The 16,299-nt window shown below is 42.8% G+C and overlaps 1 protein-coding gene across 3 annotated transcripts in view; it reads left to right on the top strand.

Annotated features, from left to right (window-relative positions):
* prkcab (protein kinase C, alpha, b) overlaps positions 1-16,299 on the top strand; it is a 311,791-nt gene that overhangs the window by 55,956 nt on the left and 239,536 nt on the right. Inside the window, exon 3 of one of the 3 annotated variants that reach the window (XM_041216609.1) lies at positions 4,715-4,851. The exons of the other annotated variants lie outside the window; for them this stretch is intronic. The gene's annotated coding sequence lies outside the window, so the exon portion shown is untranslated. The remainder of the gene's footprint in view (positions 1-4,714; positions 4,852-16,299) is intronic. 3 annotated transcript variants of the gene reach the window in all.

Genomic DNA, 16,299 nt, shown 5'->3' with positions numbered 1-16,299 from the left:
CCATCCAGATCTATCCCTCTACACATCAGCTAAATAGATTCATTTACATAAAAATTCATGTCAGCCACAGCATAGTGGGTAGCACTCATGCCTATTTTGGGTTCAGGTCCCTTTCTGGAGACTTGGCCACACTATTGAGATCAAGATTCTACTGCTGAAGTGTTGGTAGTGTGAGCTTTTACATGGGATGTTAAACCAAGGTTCTTTCTGTCCTCTCAGGCGGATATAAAAGATCCCATGGCGCTAACTCAAAGAAGAGCAGGGGAGTTATCCCTGATGTCCTGGCCAATCGTTATCACTTCATCACCAAAATCATAAAAAACAGATTATTTGGTCATTATCACATTTGTGGGAGCTTGCTGTGTGCAAATTGCCACATTTCCTACATAAGGACACTGACTATGCTACAAAAGCACTTCATTGGCTGTAAAGCCCTTTATTCATTCTGAGGTAGTGAAAGATGCTATATAAATGCAAGTCTTTTTTAAAATCTACTTTGACTAGCCTTATGTATTACTCATTCTCACCATCCATCCATATCTAACAATATGTATCTTGAAGGAATTAGTTTCCTGACTCATGTGTCCAACTGGCTCCATCCCCTCACCTCAAGATCCATCCAGTTGGATTCTGCAAGGAGTGAGAGACTGAGTGAGTGTCCAACATGTGCTGAGGCAGCAAAGGGAAAATGCATGTCGGTTCCGTTAAGAGGGAGGAAGATCAGGAGAGTTTGAGAGAAGTGTAAGACTATATAACGTGTATTGCTCCTGTGTACAGTTATATTCAGCACCCAATTCCTGTGAATGTCACATGTTCTTCCTGTTGTGCTTCAGATCTCACACCTTGGTGTATCCCAATGTCTCAGGAGATTTTGAGCTCTATTCTAAAGATCCCATCAGGTGTGTAAATGGACTGTGCGTTTTTATAGGTTACAAATTTTGTTTTTGCAGGGTGTAATATTGCAATCACCACAACACTTGCATCGTTACTAACCTTTTGCGAACCTTGCTCACTGCTTTCTGCTTTCACATGTTTAATGTGAATGAGTCAGAGGATTGGAATATATTCCTTTTTAGCTCCAATGATGGTAAAACAATTCCGCTTCTCTGCCTGACCTCTCCTGTCCAATGCTTCACCAGTCTCATGTTAACCTCCTGCTGTTTTCTGCTGTGTTCCTCCTGACTGGCTGATGCTGTCTTTACGAAGACTGAAAGAGCATGGGAGTTTCAGGAGTGTTTCAAGGCTTAGGTGTTCCCCCACTTTGGGGGGGAAAAAAATAGTTTGACAAATAACTAGTTTGCAACTGACACCCCTCCCCTTTCAGTCTATGCTCGGCTGAGCCGTTGTTGGTGGGGGCTTGGGGGTGGGGAGGGAGTGTTCAGAAAGAATATAGAAAAAAGTGAATCTGTCTACAAAGGCCTGAAATACCTCTCTCAACAGTTGCCTGCGGGACTGCAGTAGTGTCATCTCTTGATGTGGGCGAGCAGTATTATTAATTATGTTGCAAAATTATTTATTAGGTCATTAATCTGCACAAAGAAGCAAATATCAGCATAAATCAACAGGAGGAGGTAGACCTACTGATCAATTTGGCAAGATCTATTTCTGTAAGCATTCACCAAGGTAATGCTCATGCCAGCAGAAGAACAGTTTTTCATTGCAGGCATCAAACACAACAACCAGAATTCCAAGACATGGATAGCGTGAGTTAGATGTCATGTGAGCAAGAAAGATCCACTGTTCACAGTTTCTGTAACTTGCCAAAAAGTGAGGAGGAATTGCTGCACTCTGTGTGTAGTAACGTTGGACATTGTTTGAGAAGATTTTCTCTGGCTGGTATTTCTTTTGACTTCATAAATAAAAAAGAGAAATGGTTTCACTATGTCGGCAAGAAATTACAATCTCCAGAGTTCTCTTTCCTCTTTCCTCCCTGGTAGTATTTAACCCCTGTCTCTGAGAAACAACACCTCATAACTTAACCTTTTCCATTTCCTACATCAATATCCTACAGCCTTGGATGCTTCAAAAGCAAATTTGAGTGTGTGAAAAGAGGAAAGAGAAAGATCTGCTGTTGGAATTGGAGGAGACTCCTGTGGAGCAGAAACACCAGCACAGACTAGTTGGTTGAATGGCCTGTTTGTGTTCAATATTCTGCATAATTATATATAATTGCTGTTGGTTTGTGTGGAGTAGTTGGCAGTTCTTGAGCCTGAGAATGCCAGGCCCATTTAGTCATTTACAGTCAGAGCTGAACTTGAAGCCAGAGTTTAAAAGTGAAAGGGCAGTTTGCCATCCAGCATTAAACCCCTGCACCTCTATGGGGTTATTTCTTAATGGTGGGATCAGTGAAGGCCACTTGGTATCTGGCTGTGATATGAGTAAATTGAAAATCTCAGTTATCATCTAACGCTTATCTTCCAACAACAGCAACTTGCATTTATATAGCACCTTTAATGTAGTAAAACATCCTAAGGCACTTTACAATGTGAAATTCAACAAAATTTGATACCTGTGCCAAAGCAGAAGCTATTAGGGCAGGTGACTGAAAACTTGATCAAAGAGTTAGATTCTAAGGAGGGAGCTCCAGAGCTTTCTGGGTAAATGCAGGAAATGTAACATCTGCCCTTTTACCCCCTCCGACCTCACCGTCCAAGGTCCCAAACACTCCCCAAAGTGAAGCCACGATTTACTTGTACTAATTCCAATTTAGAATACTGTATTCACTGCTCACAATATGGTCTTCTCTACACTGGTGAGACTAAATGCAGATTGGGTGAGTGTTTTTCAGAACACCTCTGTCCAGTCCACAAGCAAGACCCCGAGCTTCAGATTGTGCCTCGTTTTTATTCTCCATCTTGCTCTTATGCTGGCATCTCAATCCTTGGCCTGCTGCACTGTTCCAGTGACACTCACTGTAAGCTTGAGGAACAGCTTTGGTTAGGCACTTTCCAGCCTTCCAGACTCAACATTGAGTTCAACAATTTCAGATCATACACTCTGTCCCCTCCATTTTGTTTCCTTTGCATGTTTCGGTTTTTCTGTTATTTTTACTTTCAATCAGCAGCTTGCCTAATTTAGGCACACCTTTTGTTTCTTTTCTTGCCCCATCACCTCCCCCATGACCCTGGAATCCTGTCATTCACTCTCTTCTGTCTTCCACCCTATCACAGACCCTCCTTTGCCTTGTCCCACCCCTTGCTCAAAAGCTAATACATCTCTAACTTTTCCCAGTCCTGATGGAAGGTCATTGACCTGAAACATTAACTTTGTTTCTCTCATCATAGATGAAGCCTGACTCGCTGAGTATTTCTGGCATTTTATCTTAATAATAATAATATTATTATTATTCCAGTGCTTAGACTACTGAAGGCACAGCCACCAATTGTGGAATGATTAAAATTGATGTACTTTCAAGCTTGCACTCGAGGGAAGTCAATTTAACTGGTCAACTTAACTAGTTAGAAGTTGATGGGAAAGTTGAATAAATTAATGGAAGTTTAAAAAATGCCTTTTAACTACACACCTTGACACAACTCTCAAATGCCAGTTGACAAACCTCCATTTTGAAATCTGTCCCTCAGGCTTTGAATACGGAGATCTTGCCAGAGATCTTAAAAGGAAAACTCCATTGGTCTGGTTAAATAATATTCTGAATGCAAGGCTGTCTTTCCATTGGGGGCCAAGTTAGAGTGGAGTCCCAAGAACATTGAGATTCTCTTGATCTATGGCACTCGGAGGGAGGGGGGTCTTACTCTTGGATTATCTGCCTTTTTCCAGGGCTCTTTGGGAGAAATGCAAGCATGTACTTTCAGTTGAATATGGTGGATCCCTATCGCCACTAAGATGGCCTCTCCTTCAGGGCTGCTTTATGATCTCCAAGCAGCTTGTCTACATGGCTGAGTAGTAGCGTTTGGGTCAGAAAGCTTAGATTTCAAACACCGTGCCAGAGACTTGAATACACAATCTATGCTGACACTGCTTCACTGCATCGTTGGAGTTGTGCTCTTCATTATGGAACATTCGGCAGTCTTTGAAGATCCCAAGACGTAACTGGGAGCAAATCAAGAGAAAAGCTCAAGCCACACCCCCACCCAAAAAAAAGTCAGGTTAATACCCATTACTGCAGGTGCTGTGAGAATCATATAGCATAGAGGGAGGTCACTCGGCCCATCATGTCTGTGTTAGCTCTTAGAGAAAACTATCCAATTAGTCCTACTTCCCTGCTCTTTCCCCATAGCCCTGCAGATATTTTCTTTTCAAGTATTTAACCAATTCCCTTTTGAAAGTTACCATTGAATCTGCTTTCACTGTCCCTTGAGGCAGCACATTCCAGTTCATCGTAACTTACTGTATTTTGTTTTTAAGTCTTGTTTTCCAGCTCTTTTGCCACTTGACATAAGCTCATGTCCTCTGGTTGCTGACCCTCTCACCAGTGGAAACAGTTTCTCCTTATTGACTCTGTCAAAACGCTTAATGATTTTTGAACATCTATGACATCCAACCCCTGCACACTCCCCACACCCCACCCCCACCCTAACTGTCTGCACCCTAAAGCAAACAACCATCCCCAAGCCAGTATCCACAAGTACCTGAAACTCTCATCACTGGCATCATTCTAGTAAATCAGTTAGCGAACGTTATCAGACAATGTGCTTGACAAGTCTGTGTGAAAGGTCTTGGTGACGTGATGTACAATATAGCCTTTATATTCTAGGACAAATAAAACCGAGATTGCCAGGGTGACAGAATCCAAATGACATCGAGAAAGAAAGAAAGAAAGAAGAATGAACTTGCATTTATTTAGTGCCTTTCACAACCTTGGGACGCCTTAAATCGCTTTCCAGTCATGAGGTACTTTTACAGGTGTAATCTCTGTTGTAATATGCAGGCAATATGGCAACATTTATGACACTGACCCCACGTTATGGAACTTAAAAGCAGAAATGTTTGCTATTTTCTTTGAAAAGAAAGACTTGCATTAGTGTGGCACCTCTCATAACCACCAGATGTCTTGAAGCGCATTACAGCTGATGAAATGCTTTTGAAGTGTAGTCACTGTTGTAATGTAATAAAGTGTGCATCATTCCTTTGGATACAAGGTATTTAGAATCAAACGCAAGTGTAAGTTATGGTTGATACACAAAGAGAATTTTAACGAATCCCTGCCTGGCAGCAGTGCTACTGTGGACGGATTTCTGTTGGAGAGGTGGATGGTGGAGGAGGCACCCTCTACAGTCTGTATCAGGTAGAGGTGTTATTTTTGAGCTCCCTCCAGAATTTTCACCCATTTAGCCTGCAAAGTCATATGACCAGACTGAGCAAGCAGATCATAACAACTGTATTTATATAAGTGCCTTTAAAATTGTAAAATGACCCAAGATGTTTAACAGCATCATGAGCCATAAAGAATTTGACACCAGGCTACGTGAGGCAATTTTAGAACAGATGACCAAAAGCTTGGTTAAAGAGGTAGATTTTAAGGAGTATCTTAAAAGATAGGTAGAGAAGCTTATAGAAGAAATTCCAGAGCCTAGGGCCTAGGCAATTGAAGGCACAGCCACCAATGGCAGAGTCATTAAACGCAGGGGTACACGAGAGGCTTCAATTGGAAAATGCCCAAGATCTTGAACGGTTGTTGGGCTGGAGGAAGCTGCAGTGATGGGGAGAGGTTAGGCCTTGAAGGGATTTTAAATATAAGGATAAGAATCTTAAAATTGAGGTTTTGCTTGAATAAGTACCTGGGTAGTTCATTGAGCACAGGGGTGGTGTGAGTTAGGGTATGGACCTCTGATTACAGATTGATTTGGTGTTGTTTGGTGGCACTGGACAAATTGGTGCTGTTAACTGTGCCCTCCCCAAAAATTTAACATGGTGGCAAATGATTTAAGTCCATATTTGGGTCCTTACTCAGTCTGATCATGAGTTCAAGTCCTATACTGATCAAATAATCTGCTGGACAAAAAAAAGCCGTGTTATTTCTTGCTTTTTGAACTGTTGCTCAGCATGTTCTGGACTCTAGATTGCCAGCAACTCTCACTCTTTCACACCCAGAGGCTGCATTTCCTATGAATAAGATGGCTGTGCTGTTTACTTTGCTGAGATCAGCAGAGCATTTGCTTTAGGATAGTTGATGTTTTGACTGAAGCCTTGTCAGCTGCTGACCGGACTTTCTGTTGACCTGGCCAAAGAAGCAGCAGCTATCAAAACCAGAATTCGTTCACAGATTCCAAACCATTCCCCCCCCACCCCCCCCACCCTCCACCTTGCACCAAATACTTACACACTAATATGCAGGCTTGTTACCCATCAAGTGCTCCTGAGGCAGAGCGATGGCATTGAAAGAAATTAATCCTTGCATATGTACAAAGCCTCATCAGTCCTTCGAATCATTCCAAACATCTTAACAAGTTTGTACCTTTGTGGATGTAGTTACTGTTGGTGTGGAGTGGCTGGTGAGCCGGAGTGAGGGATGCTGCAGTGGAAGCAGAAAGGGTGCGCTCAGGGTTGTCTGTCTGTTTGTGATAAGGTTGTGTCTTCCTGTTGATTGGAGAATGAATATTGTTTGTGATTCTTTTGAGCTAAACCATGAGAACCTTCTTTGTCGGCAGGATCAGGCTAACAGTTGACCTGAATAATGGGACCTCTCAATGGTTCAGGCCTCAGACCCATATCCATTCCACAGGTGTGAAGGAGGAGTGTCTGGAAATTGGCTTGATTGACTTGGACTACAGGCCGTGCATCCACTAGTGAAATGGGCATTGCAGAGCTCACATCTAACGGGATGTTAAACCAGGCCACCTCACTCCAGCCCACAATACTGAGTGGCAGAGACTTGGAGCTGGTTGCTGCCTGTTTGTGTTGACTGGGCTATAAAAAATGAAAAAATAATTGCATTCTGCTTTTTTTTCTGGGGGGAAAAATACTCTGCAAAAAGAGCATTTGGTCAGAGATCTGTCCTACAGTTAGTTACCTGTTCTTCAGAGATCCCCCCATCCTGTACTTGTGACACGCCCCCGTTCTGCTCTCTACCTTCCCTCCCCCTCTCCCCAACCCCTCTCCCTTTCCTCCCCCTTTCAACTGTATGCTTTGCACAGCCTTACAGGATTGGTGTAAATAATTTGACACTTTCATGCTTTGTGGAATAGATGAGCTGATTAACCTTGGCTTTTAGAATTTCTAAATCAAGAGTTATCTCCTTGTATTTTGATGCTCTGATTAAGACCTTTTTCTGGTGTTGGACAGGGTTATAACTATTAGCTGTAATGGTTTTGATGACACTGTTAAGACTTGGGCATGTGTTCTCAGTAATTGTAATGAGCATAAATCAGAGGACACCACAGAATTATCAAGTACTGTGGAAGTAAATGTACCAATTACTGTGTGCAGTAATAGTAAACTGCACCTCACTCCTTCGCTCTCTAAAAGTGAATTCACTGGAGTACAAGCTTGAAACATGGACATAGAACATTTCAGTGTCGATGCGAGTGTGAAGCGTGGTGTTTGCATGGCCAGCAATAAATTGATCCTTATTTCAGAATTGAGAATTGTTTTAGGATTATTGTATTCCTGACATCTTTATTTTAAAAAAAACAGGAGTTTCCAGTGATGGGTGAGATTTAGCCGCTAGAGCATTGCACTCCTGGCGGTTGTAACTCTGCTTTTCTTCCCTCTCTCCTAGCATCTCTGACAGTGCAGTTCTCCCTTAGCACTCCTGCAATGTCACCCTCGATTTTAGGCTCAAGTCTCTGGAGTGAGACTTGAACTCTTGATCTCTATGACTGAGGTGAGAGTGATATCCACTGAGGTGACCCAAAGCTGCCACCTGTCACTCAAATTATTGCAGCTGATTTTACCATAAACTTGCTCGGCACTGCCCTGTTTGATCGAAAATCTTATATCTCCATACACAAACAACCAGGACCGAATGAATGGAATGTCAAAACGAGGAGATAATGTTGAGCTTACACATCGCCTCAGTTAGGATGCAGTTGGAGTAATGTGTGGAAGTTTGGGACCCTCCAGGAAGGATGTAAACACTTTGGGGGGGAAATATGAACAGTGCGGATGCACTAAGATGTTCCCCAGGATGAAAGGTTTTATTGATGAAGAAGAGTTGAGAATTTGGGGCATTTTGTTCACCAAAGGTGAGGAGGTGGAAGTTCTGATGAATTTGAAGAGTGAGGCTTTGCGGAGAAATGTTAACAAGACACATATTGATCCAGAGATTCTCCACACAAACCATTGTTAAAGCAAAACCTTGAATTCTTTTAGAAGAAATTAAATTGCTGCTTGAGAAAGAGGAACATTTAAAGGCTATGGGGAAGGACAGGAGAATGAGATTTGGACCATGTGGCTTGTGTAGAGGAAATAACTTGGCAAAAACTCAATGGGTCAAATGGCCAGCTTCTATGCTGCAATGTTCTGCCATTCTGTCTGAAATTCCTTGCCTTCTTCCATAATGAATATATCTGAAGCAAGTTTTTAGTTTGGTTCCTGAGAGCCCAATGAACTGTGCTAGGTGTGAACTCAGAACGTTTGCCTTCCTGTAGTGGGGGAGGGGCAGCGGGCTCCACAATGGTCCATCTCCAGTTCATTCTTTAAAGCCATGGGTTGTCGGCTCATATGACACGTGTCTGACATGCTCTCTGACTCCGATGTTGACTCATTCACTTTCAGTTGGACAAACTGCCGAGAGTTAATGAAATGCAGTGGGATGGGAGCCATTTTGTGTTGTCATGAGGAGCTCAGAAACCATTTAATCAAATGTGGATAATGCATATTTTTAATGAATAATATTAAATAAAGCTTAATAGATACAGATGGAGGGGTGATGGCATAAATTTAAAATGCTTATACTATCTGTAAGTATCCTCTGCTTAATCCCTTTTTATTCAGTAATACAGTTTGGAAATCTATTTGGTACATGTTTTAATTTAGTGATGTATTGACAGATGGGGTTTGTTAGATCAGTGCTTCTCAAACTGGGGTCTGCAGACACCTGGGGATTGTACAGATGAAGCAATGCGAAAGTGCTGACCAATCAGGGCCCACCTCACAGGTGGGTGACTGCCCAGGTTACCATGTTTTGTGGGCGGTGGGGGTTGGTGCGGGTTGGTGCCATGGTCAAGGGAGCACCGTGGTCAAGAGTAAGGCTTGAGTGGCGGCCAGAGCAGGGTGGGAATGTGGCTGTCATGTGTAGTACAGAGTGGACTGGCCTTCCTCACTTAGGAGGGGAAAGCTGAGAATAGGGCAAAACAGTACCAGGTGGCCCTGTAGTTGGAAAGGATGGCGTTGAACACCAGATAGAGTTCAGACTTGTTTAAGACAGGTTTTTTTAAATTAAGTACTACATATTTAAACACAAAGGGCACCAAAATGCAAGTTTGGCCAGGGTGCATTTCCCCTCATTTGATGGGGACCTGTGATTAAGAATCCATTTGAAAAGTGGTCATTAACCAAAATATGTTTGAGAACATCTGAGTTAAAAGATGAGCTGATTTCTCTCCTCCCTTCTGATAAGACTGACCCTTTGTTTGAGATTCACTTCCACAGCCATGGGAATAAGTGCTGACGGTCTGTTCACCTGCAGAATGCATCACAGTCAAGGCCCATCCTGTCTTTATCCAATGTTGATAAATGTATATGTTCCATTAGGAATGTTTGGTTGCTGACCTGGAGTAGGAATCGTGGCTGACTTCCTCCTCCACGCTGGTTCCTCAGTGCATGGAGGCTAATTGCAGTGAGCCAGTGATGCTTTGTAAAAGGTTCTTAGCGTGTGCTTCGTATATCAGCAGTACTGAATTATTCTGCACCCTTTCCTGTCCAAACCTCACCGCCTCCCTGCCCCATAAAATGGTACAGATTTCCACCTGTATCCCCCTTGCAACTGGTGCAACTTGTAACTTGATTTGAGCAGAGCTAATGCCATTTGAAAACGGTGACTAGTTTGGCTCCTTGTGTGTTTAGATCAACAAATTGGCACGTTCTCAAGGATACAGGAAGTCATTGTATGTGAATTCTCAACAAGGCAGGAAATCTAGGTTTTGAATATAAGAGAACTGGGTCTGAGAATAGTGAATGTGCTCCTAGGAACAAGTGGTGGCTATTTAGCCCTTCAAGCCTGTTTTTTTCTATTATTCATTCCCGGGATGTGGGCTTTGCTGGCTGGGCCAGCTTTTATTGCCCATCCCTAGTTGCCCTTCAGAAGGTGGTGGTGAGCTGCCTCCTTGAACTGCTGCAGTCCATGTGGCATAGGTATACCCACAGTGCTGTTAGGGAGGAAGATCCAGGATTTTGACCCAGCGACAGTGATGGAATGGCGATATAGTTCCAAATCAGTATGGTGAGTGACTTGGAGGGGAACTTCCAGGTGGTGGCGTTTCACCATTCAGTGAGACTCTGACTAACCATATTCCCACCTTTCCGAACTCCATGTACCCACCTTTGTCCCATATCCCATTAGAATCATTGGATGATAAAAATCTATTAATCTCAGATTTAAATTTAACAATTGATCTAGCATCAGTTGCCATTTGTGGAAGAGAGTTTCAAATTTCTACCACCTTTTGTGTGCAGGAGTGTTAGTGTTTCCTAATTTCACTCCTGAACAATCTGGCTCTAATTTTGAGATCATGTTGGCCTCTTTTAGTCATTTCTCGTTGTCTTGTCTCATTTATTTTTGAATTTCATGTATTTAATTTGTATGTGCATAAAGAAACCAGCTAATGCAAATTTAAAATAGTACAAAAGCAAATTGGGGGACTGGGAAAAGGTTCGAGGGAGGGGAAGGGGTAGAAAAGGCAAAGGCAAGGAGCTGGAATTAAGAAGATGGAGGTCCTGTGGTAACCAAGACTGGGCGAGCAGGTTGTGTGGATTGAATGGTCTGCTCCTGTAGTGTGAGCAGAGGCTGAAGCAGTTACCTACCAAGTGTCACAATCCCAAAGGCCAAGGGGAGATTCCAAAATGTTTCCCAGTGTGTATGTAGAACACCCTGTACAGTCATTGTTCACGCAGTGACCTTCTGATCTCAATCCTTCTAAAGCTTACAGAAACAGACTACACAGGAAAAGTCAAGGAAACTATCACACTGCCAATTAGGATGAGGGATTCATTGAAGAACTGCTTCTGAAACTTTACAGTAGAAATGTGAAGGTCGAGGGCAACTAATCTTGCAGCACGAGGTGTTAGGTAATAATTCAACTACTTGTGTTGGGCGCTACTGAGCATTCCGTTTGATTTTAATCCAATGTTGCCTTATACACCAGCCCCGTGGCACATGAACTAATGGGATTCAGATGTGCCTAATTGCATTTTAGTGGTGCACTTGCTTACTCATATTCACATGCTGTACATGTGAAATTTTGTGTGTTCATTAGTAACATGGTGAAACAAAAATGTGTGTCTGTGTTTTGATCATTGTGTGTGTTTTGTTTCCTTGGTTACTGCTCATTAGTTATCTGCTAAAATTGTGTGTAACACACAGGCAGCAATAGGTCTGGTGGGTCTCATTGTATAAGTCAACATTCTGAGCAATCAATCTGATAAAATCAAAATACCGCTAACATTAACCTACAAATTGCACCCAGATATGCTGCTCCTGATAAATTCATTGCAGAGGTTCAAACTTTGAAAGAGAAAGATTGCGAAGCTTTCCACTGAATGATGGTAGATGTTTCAGCAAATATATATGTGAAATACAGTTACCTGTATTGTGTCTGATATATTTTGCTGAGATTTGTACATACAACTCACACGGTGTCTCTGTAGCCATACTTGTGGTTTACCAGCATAATCTGTTAGACTGAAATATTAAACTTCAACCCTTTAATAGGGTGGATCCACTGCATATATCTGAATATAAAAGATACTAGTGTTCTCAAATGGTGCATCCAGGTTCTGAAATCCAGCCTGGCAATCTAGGCCTTTAGATCCTTGACTTCCACCCTCTCTGGGCCTTTGGGTAAATGGCATCTTCACCTTTTAATACAAAGGGGTTGGAAGATAAGAGTAATAAAGTCATTTTACAATTATGTGGGACCCTGGTGAGACCTGTACTGCACTTCTGTCTTCTTTAACTAAGGAAGTATATACTTGCCTTCAAGGGAATGCAATGAATATTCACTATATTTGGTTCCTATGAGAAGAATTTTTTGTTGACTAGGCCTATAAGTGCCAGAATTTAGAAGATTGAGAGGTGACTCATAGAAACATAGAAAATTCTTATGAGGCCTGACAGGGTTAACACTGGGAGGATGTTCCCCCTAGCCAGAGAGTCTAGAACTAGGAGATAGTCATTCTGGGCCCTCGACTGCATGCCATCCCCTCAATTCCTGGCTCTGTGATGCCTTGGAAAGCACACTTTAGGCCATTGGACCCTTGGCTCTCCCTCTGGAAGAAGAAAATAGCTGAATCTTGAGTCAGGGTATTTTGTAAATGTTTGGGTTGCGTGGGTCTATTACAGCTTACAGATTATTGTGGGCCTACTCCCCCTACCTGAGCATGATGGAGAACAGGCTGCAAGTTTACTAGGCTTGATCGGTCTACTTGTCTAGGCCCCTGTAATGCAGTGCCCAGTGTGACCAGCTCACAAGCTGAGCTTGTTCTGTGTTCACTTGTATCTTTCGCAAAGCTTTGTTCGATCTCTGGTCCTTGTGCTTCATTCACTGTCAACCATGAACCCACATACCAGCTTCTGCAGGAGGCCCGATAAGCACCTCTGACCTGACATCTAACTCTAGTGCAGTACTGAAGAAGTGCTGCATTGCCGGAGGAGCCCTCTATTCAGATAAGACGTGATGAGATGAGACAAGCCATCTGTCTAATCTTTTTTTTAAAAAAAGTTCCTGTGCCACAACCCAGCCACCAAAAACAGACCTGACTGTACATTCATCTCTAATGTATTTGTGTGACATCTGCCTCGAGAATTGTGCCTGCACTTCACATACCGTAACATATGCCTTTTGAAGTGCTGAACATGTGATCAGGCTCGACAAATTTGGTTTTGATACAATATTAATAATTATCTGCACAGTCCTGAAGGATGATTTCTCTTTCTCAATCTGGCTGGGTTCTCGCTGTTTGGAAAGTTAGTTTCAATAATAAATTTGTTTACTGGAAGAGCATCAAGTATTGCTTAAACTCCACTCAGCTCAGACAGCAGGTGGGAATATTCTCAATTAACCTTGGTGGCATTATCTTCAATTCCTTAGCTCAGGAAACCCGAATGAGAAAATGATTGATTGCAAGGGAACCCACAGTGATGCTGCTCGGGGTCTCAGTCGAATCTGGTAATTAGATGTTTATCCTGGTACAGAGCTGGCTAACAGTTTCTCCGCTTCTGTACTCTGAGAGACAGCCTGATACTGAGGATTGTTCAGCTATGCTTACAGCTGAAATCTCTGGCAAAGAATCTGAATGTTGTGTCTCTTCACCACTGTCAGATTTCTATCCCTGCCAACGTTTGACTCCATGCTTGACCAGTGATTGGAGCAAGAGGAGACCATTTAGCCCCTTGAGCCTGTTCTGCCATTAAGTGAGATCATGGCTGATCTGTGACTGTATACCCACTTTTGCACCATATCCCTTATTATCCCTCACTGGCAAAAATTGTCTCAGTTTTAAAATTAATAATTGCTGTTTGGGGAAGAAAGTTCCAAACCTCTACCATCCCTTTGTGTACACAATTTGTTTCCTAACTTCACTGCTGGAAAGTCTAGTTCTAATTTTTAAACTGTCTCCTAGTCCTGGACTCGTCAAGCAGTGGAGATAATTTCTATTTATCCTTTCTATTCTCCTTAATAGCTTTACCAATGACATCTCCCCCCAGCTCACCCCACACCCTCTGCCCAGATTTAATTATGCAGAATCAAGCCCAATTTAATTTGTCCAGTTTCAGTCTTGTTAGGCATGTGTAGTGGCCATTTCTTGAGGGCTTTGTGCAATATTTATTTTTTCATTTAAAAAAAAACTATCTATTAAAATTAAAGATGCTGCGATTCTGCCACAGCCCCCGCAAAACTTCAAAATTCTCATCCTTGAGTTAACGTTCCAGTTAATGCTCATGACAGCGACAAATGGAGCCAACCAGTGAGAAGTCAGAATAAGGACAGAGCAGCCATGTAAACAGAGGCCAGTAATCCCCTCTTCTATAGAACACTTTCAATTACTGTTTTGGTTATATATGAATGTTAAGTGAATTCAATTAAAGTCATTCATGAATAAAATAATAATAGTTCCTGCAAAACTGGGAACAGGGCCCACTAGTAAAGTGGACTGGATGATTAAATAGTGGAGCGAGCCAGGGAGAAAATATGATCCAACAGGACTAAGCTCTCCTTTGGTGGATGACATTGATCTTCCAGAATTGGCCCTGGGGACGGGAAGGAGGAAAGGGAAGGGATTGTGCTGTAGCCTACATGACCTGCAGTATATGTGCAAACATATAGTTGCTGAGCTATTGTTTCCATGAGTGTAAACAGGTCACTGAAGTCAGCGGTGCACTCATTTGGAAAGGTCATTAACCCAGTCCCTATCTGCTCTTTCAGTGGACGTGAAAAATCCCACCGCATTATCTGGAAGAAAAGCTGGAGAGTTTTCCGAAATGTCCTGGACTGATAGTTATCATTCAACCAGAATCAGTTTGAAAGAAAGATTATCTGGCCCTTATCATGCTGCTGTGTGGGATCTTGCTGTGCACACATTGGATGTTGCATTTCCTACATTACAACTGTGACTACATTTCAAAAATACTTCATTGGCTGCAAAATACTTTGGGACATCTTGAGACTGTGAAAGGTGCTATAGAAATGCAAGTTCTTTCTTTCTAGAGTGTGTCCTAGTACAGTGCTCTCTTGACCCTCGCTATCTTACAAGCTTGTGACACTGGCTGTTGTGAATTAGGTTCCTGGGAGTTGCAATTCATTCAGCCTCCAAAATTAAACCCTAGAACGGGAGTGCACGATTCAAGTTTGCACCCATCTTCAGTTACTGCTGCCCCAGCCCCCTGCATCACTCAAGTGCAGGTGAATGTTCAGCTGATGCTGAAACACTTCCTGTACCTCACCAAGTGCTCATTCCAGTGAGAGTCTGGGTGTTTGCAGCCAAACTTCATCCTGTTCTTCTGCCAATATCCAAATACGCACTTTTCAGCAAGGGCGAAGGGAGGACTCGCTGTCTAGTAACTGGCAACAGAAACACTAGCGTTTCCTCCCCATTCGCGCCCAAACTTCCACCCAAGCTCAGTCTCAGGATAAAGGGGTGGCCATTTAGGACTGAGATGAGGAGAAATTTTCCCACTAACTGGCTTTTGAACCTTTGGGATTCTCTCCCCCACAGAGGGTGAATGCTCACTTGGTGATTGTATTCAAGACAGAGGGTGATAGATTTTTGGGTTCTAAGAGATGTGGAGATAGAGTGGGAAGATGGCGTTGAGATGGAAGATCCGCCATGTAGGTGGAACACCAAGGGGCCGAATGGCCTACTCCCACTCCTATTTCTCATCTTTCTTATGAATGTCCAATTGTAATGCACACCAACAACTTAACACACTGGTGCGTGGATATATTCCCTCTTTAAAGCCAATGCAATAGAATAACATCAAAATTCCTGGCTTAGGTGGTGACCAGCCTTGATGACTGAGCCAGTGTGGGGGTGCTGAGGGCAGTGGGTGTCCGCGCATGTAGCAGTACCCTGGGTGCCTGTGGAGTATCATCCCGGCAAAGGTGTACCAAGATTTCCAGAGAGGAGAGAACATGCTGGCAGAGAAGATTAACTGAGGAAGAAAACAATTCTTAAAACTAAGAGGAAGATTGAAGCCTGGTCTCCCCTCTGCGATTAGTCACAAATGTTTATTTTGTGTGTGTTACATAAAGATATTTACTGACTTGTGGAGCTCCTGAGGATTAGTGAAAGCTTGAGCCTCTTTATTTGTTGTGTGTGAATTGTTACTGATCCAACTGTCTGCCTCCATAGTTGGTTAAATAAGGGCTTACCTGGCACATGTGTGTTGAAAGTACCAAAGTCTTGGTCGCACATCTGTGTAACATCATCTAAAAGGTTCTAGTCAGGAGTCTGATGAAATACTCCCCTCAATGGGTTCAGCTACACCAGCACTCAGAACTTTGCTAGCATCCAGCACAGTTTCTTGATCTATGCTCGTGTCACTGGACATAATATCCACCTTCTCCGTTACAGGCTCATTGTGGCTGCTGTATGTGCAGATGCTTTAAAAGATGCACCGAATCAACTCTCAAAGGTTACTTCAATAGCCCCTCCCTCGCCTGTGACCTTCACCAATGAGAA

This window comes from Carcharodon carcharias, chromosome 22 (genome assembly GCF_017639515.1).
Source record: "Carcharodon carcharias isolate sCarCar2 chromosome 22, sCarCar2.pri, whole genome shotgun sequence".
In the NCBI taxonomy this organism is placed as follows: Eukaryota; Metazoa; Chordata; class Chondrichthyes; order Lamniformes; family Lamnidae; genus Carcharodon; species Carcharodon carcharias.
The sequence above is the reverse complement of the archived record's forward strand: the minus strand, read 5'-3'. Positions and strand labels throughout refer to the sequence as shown.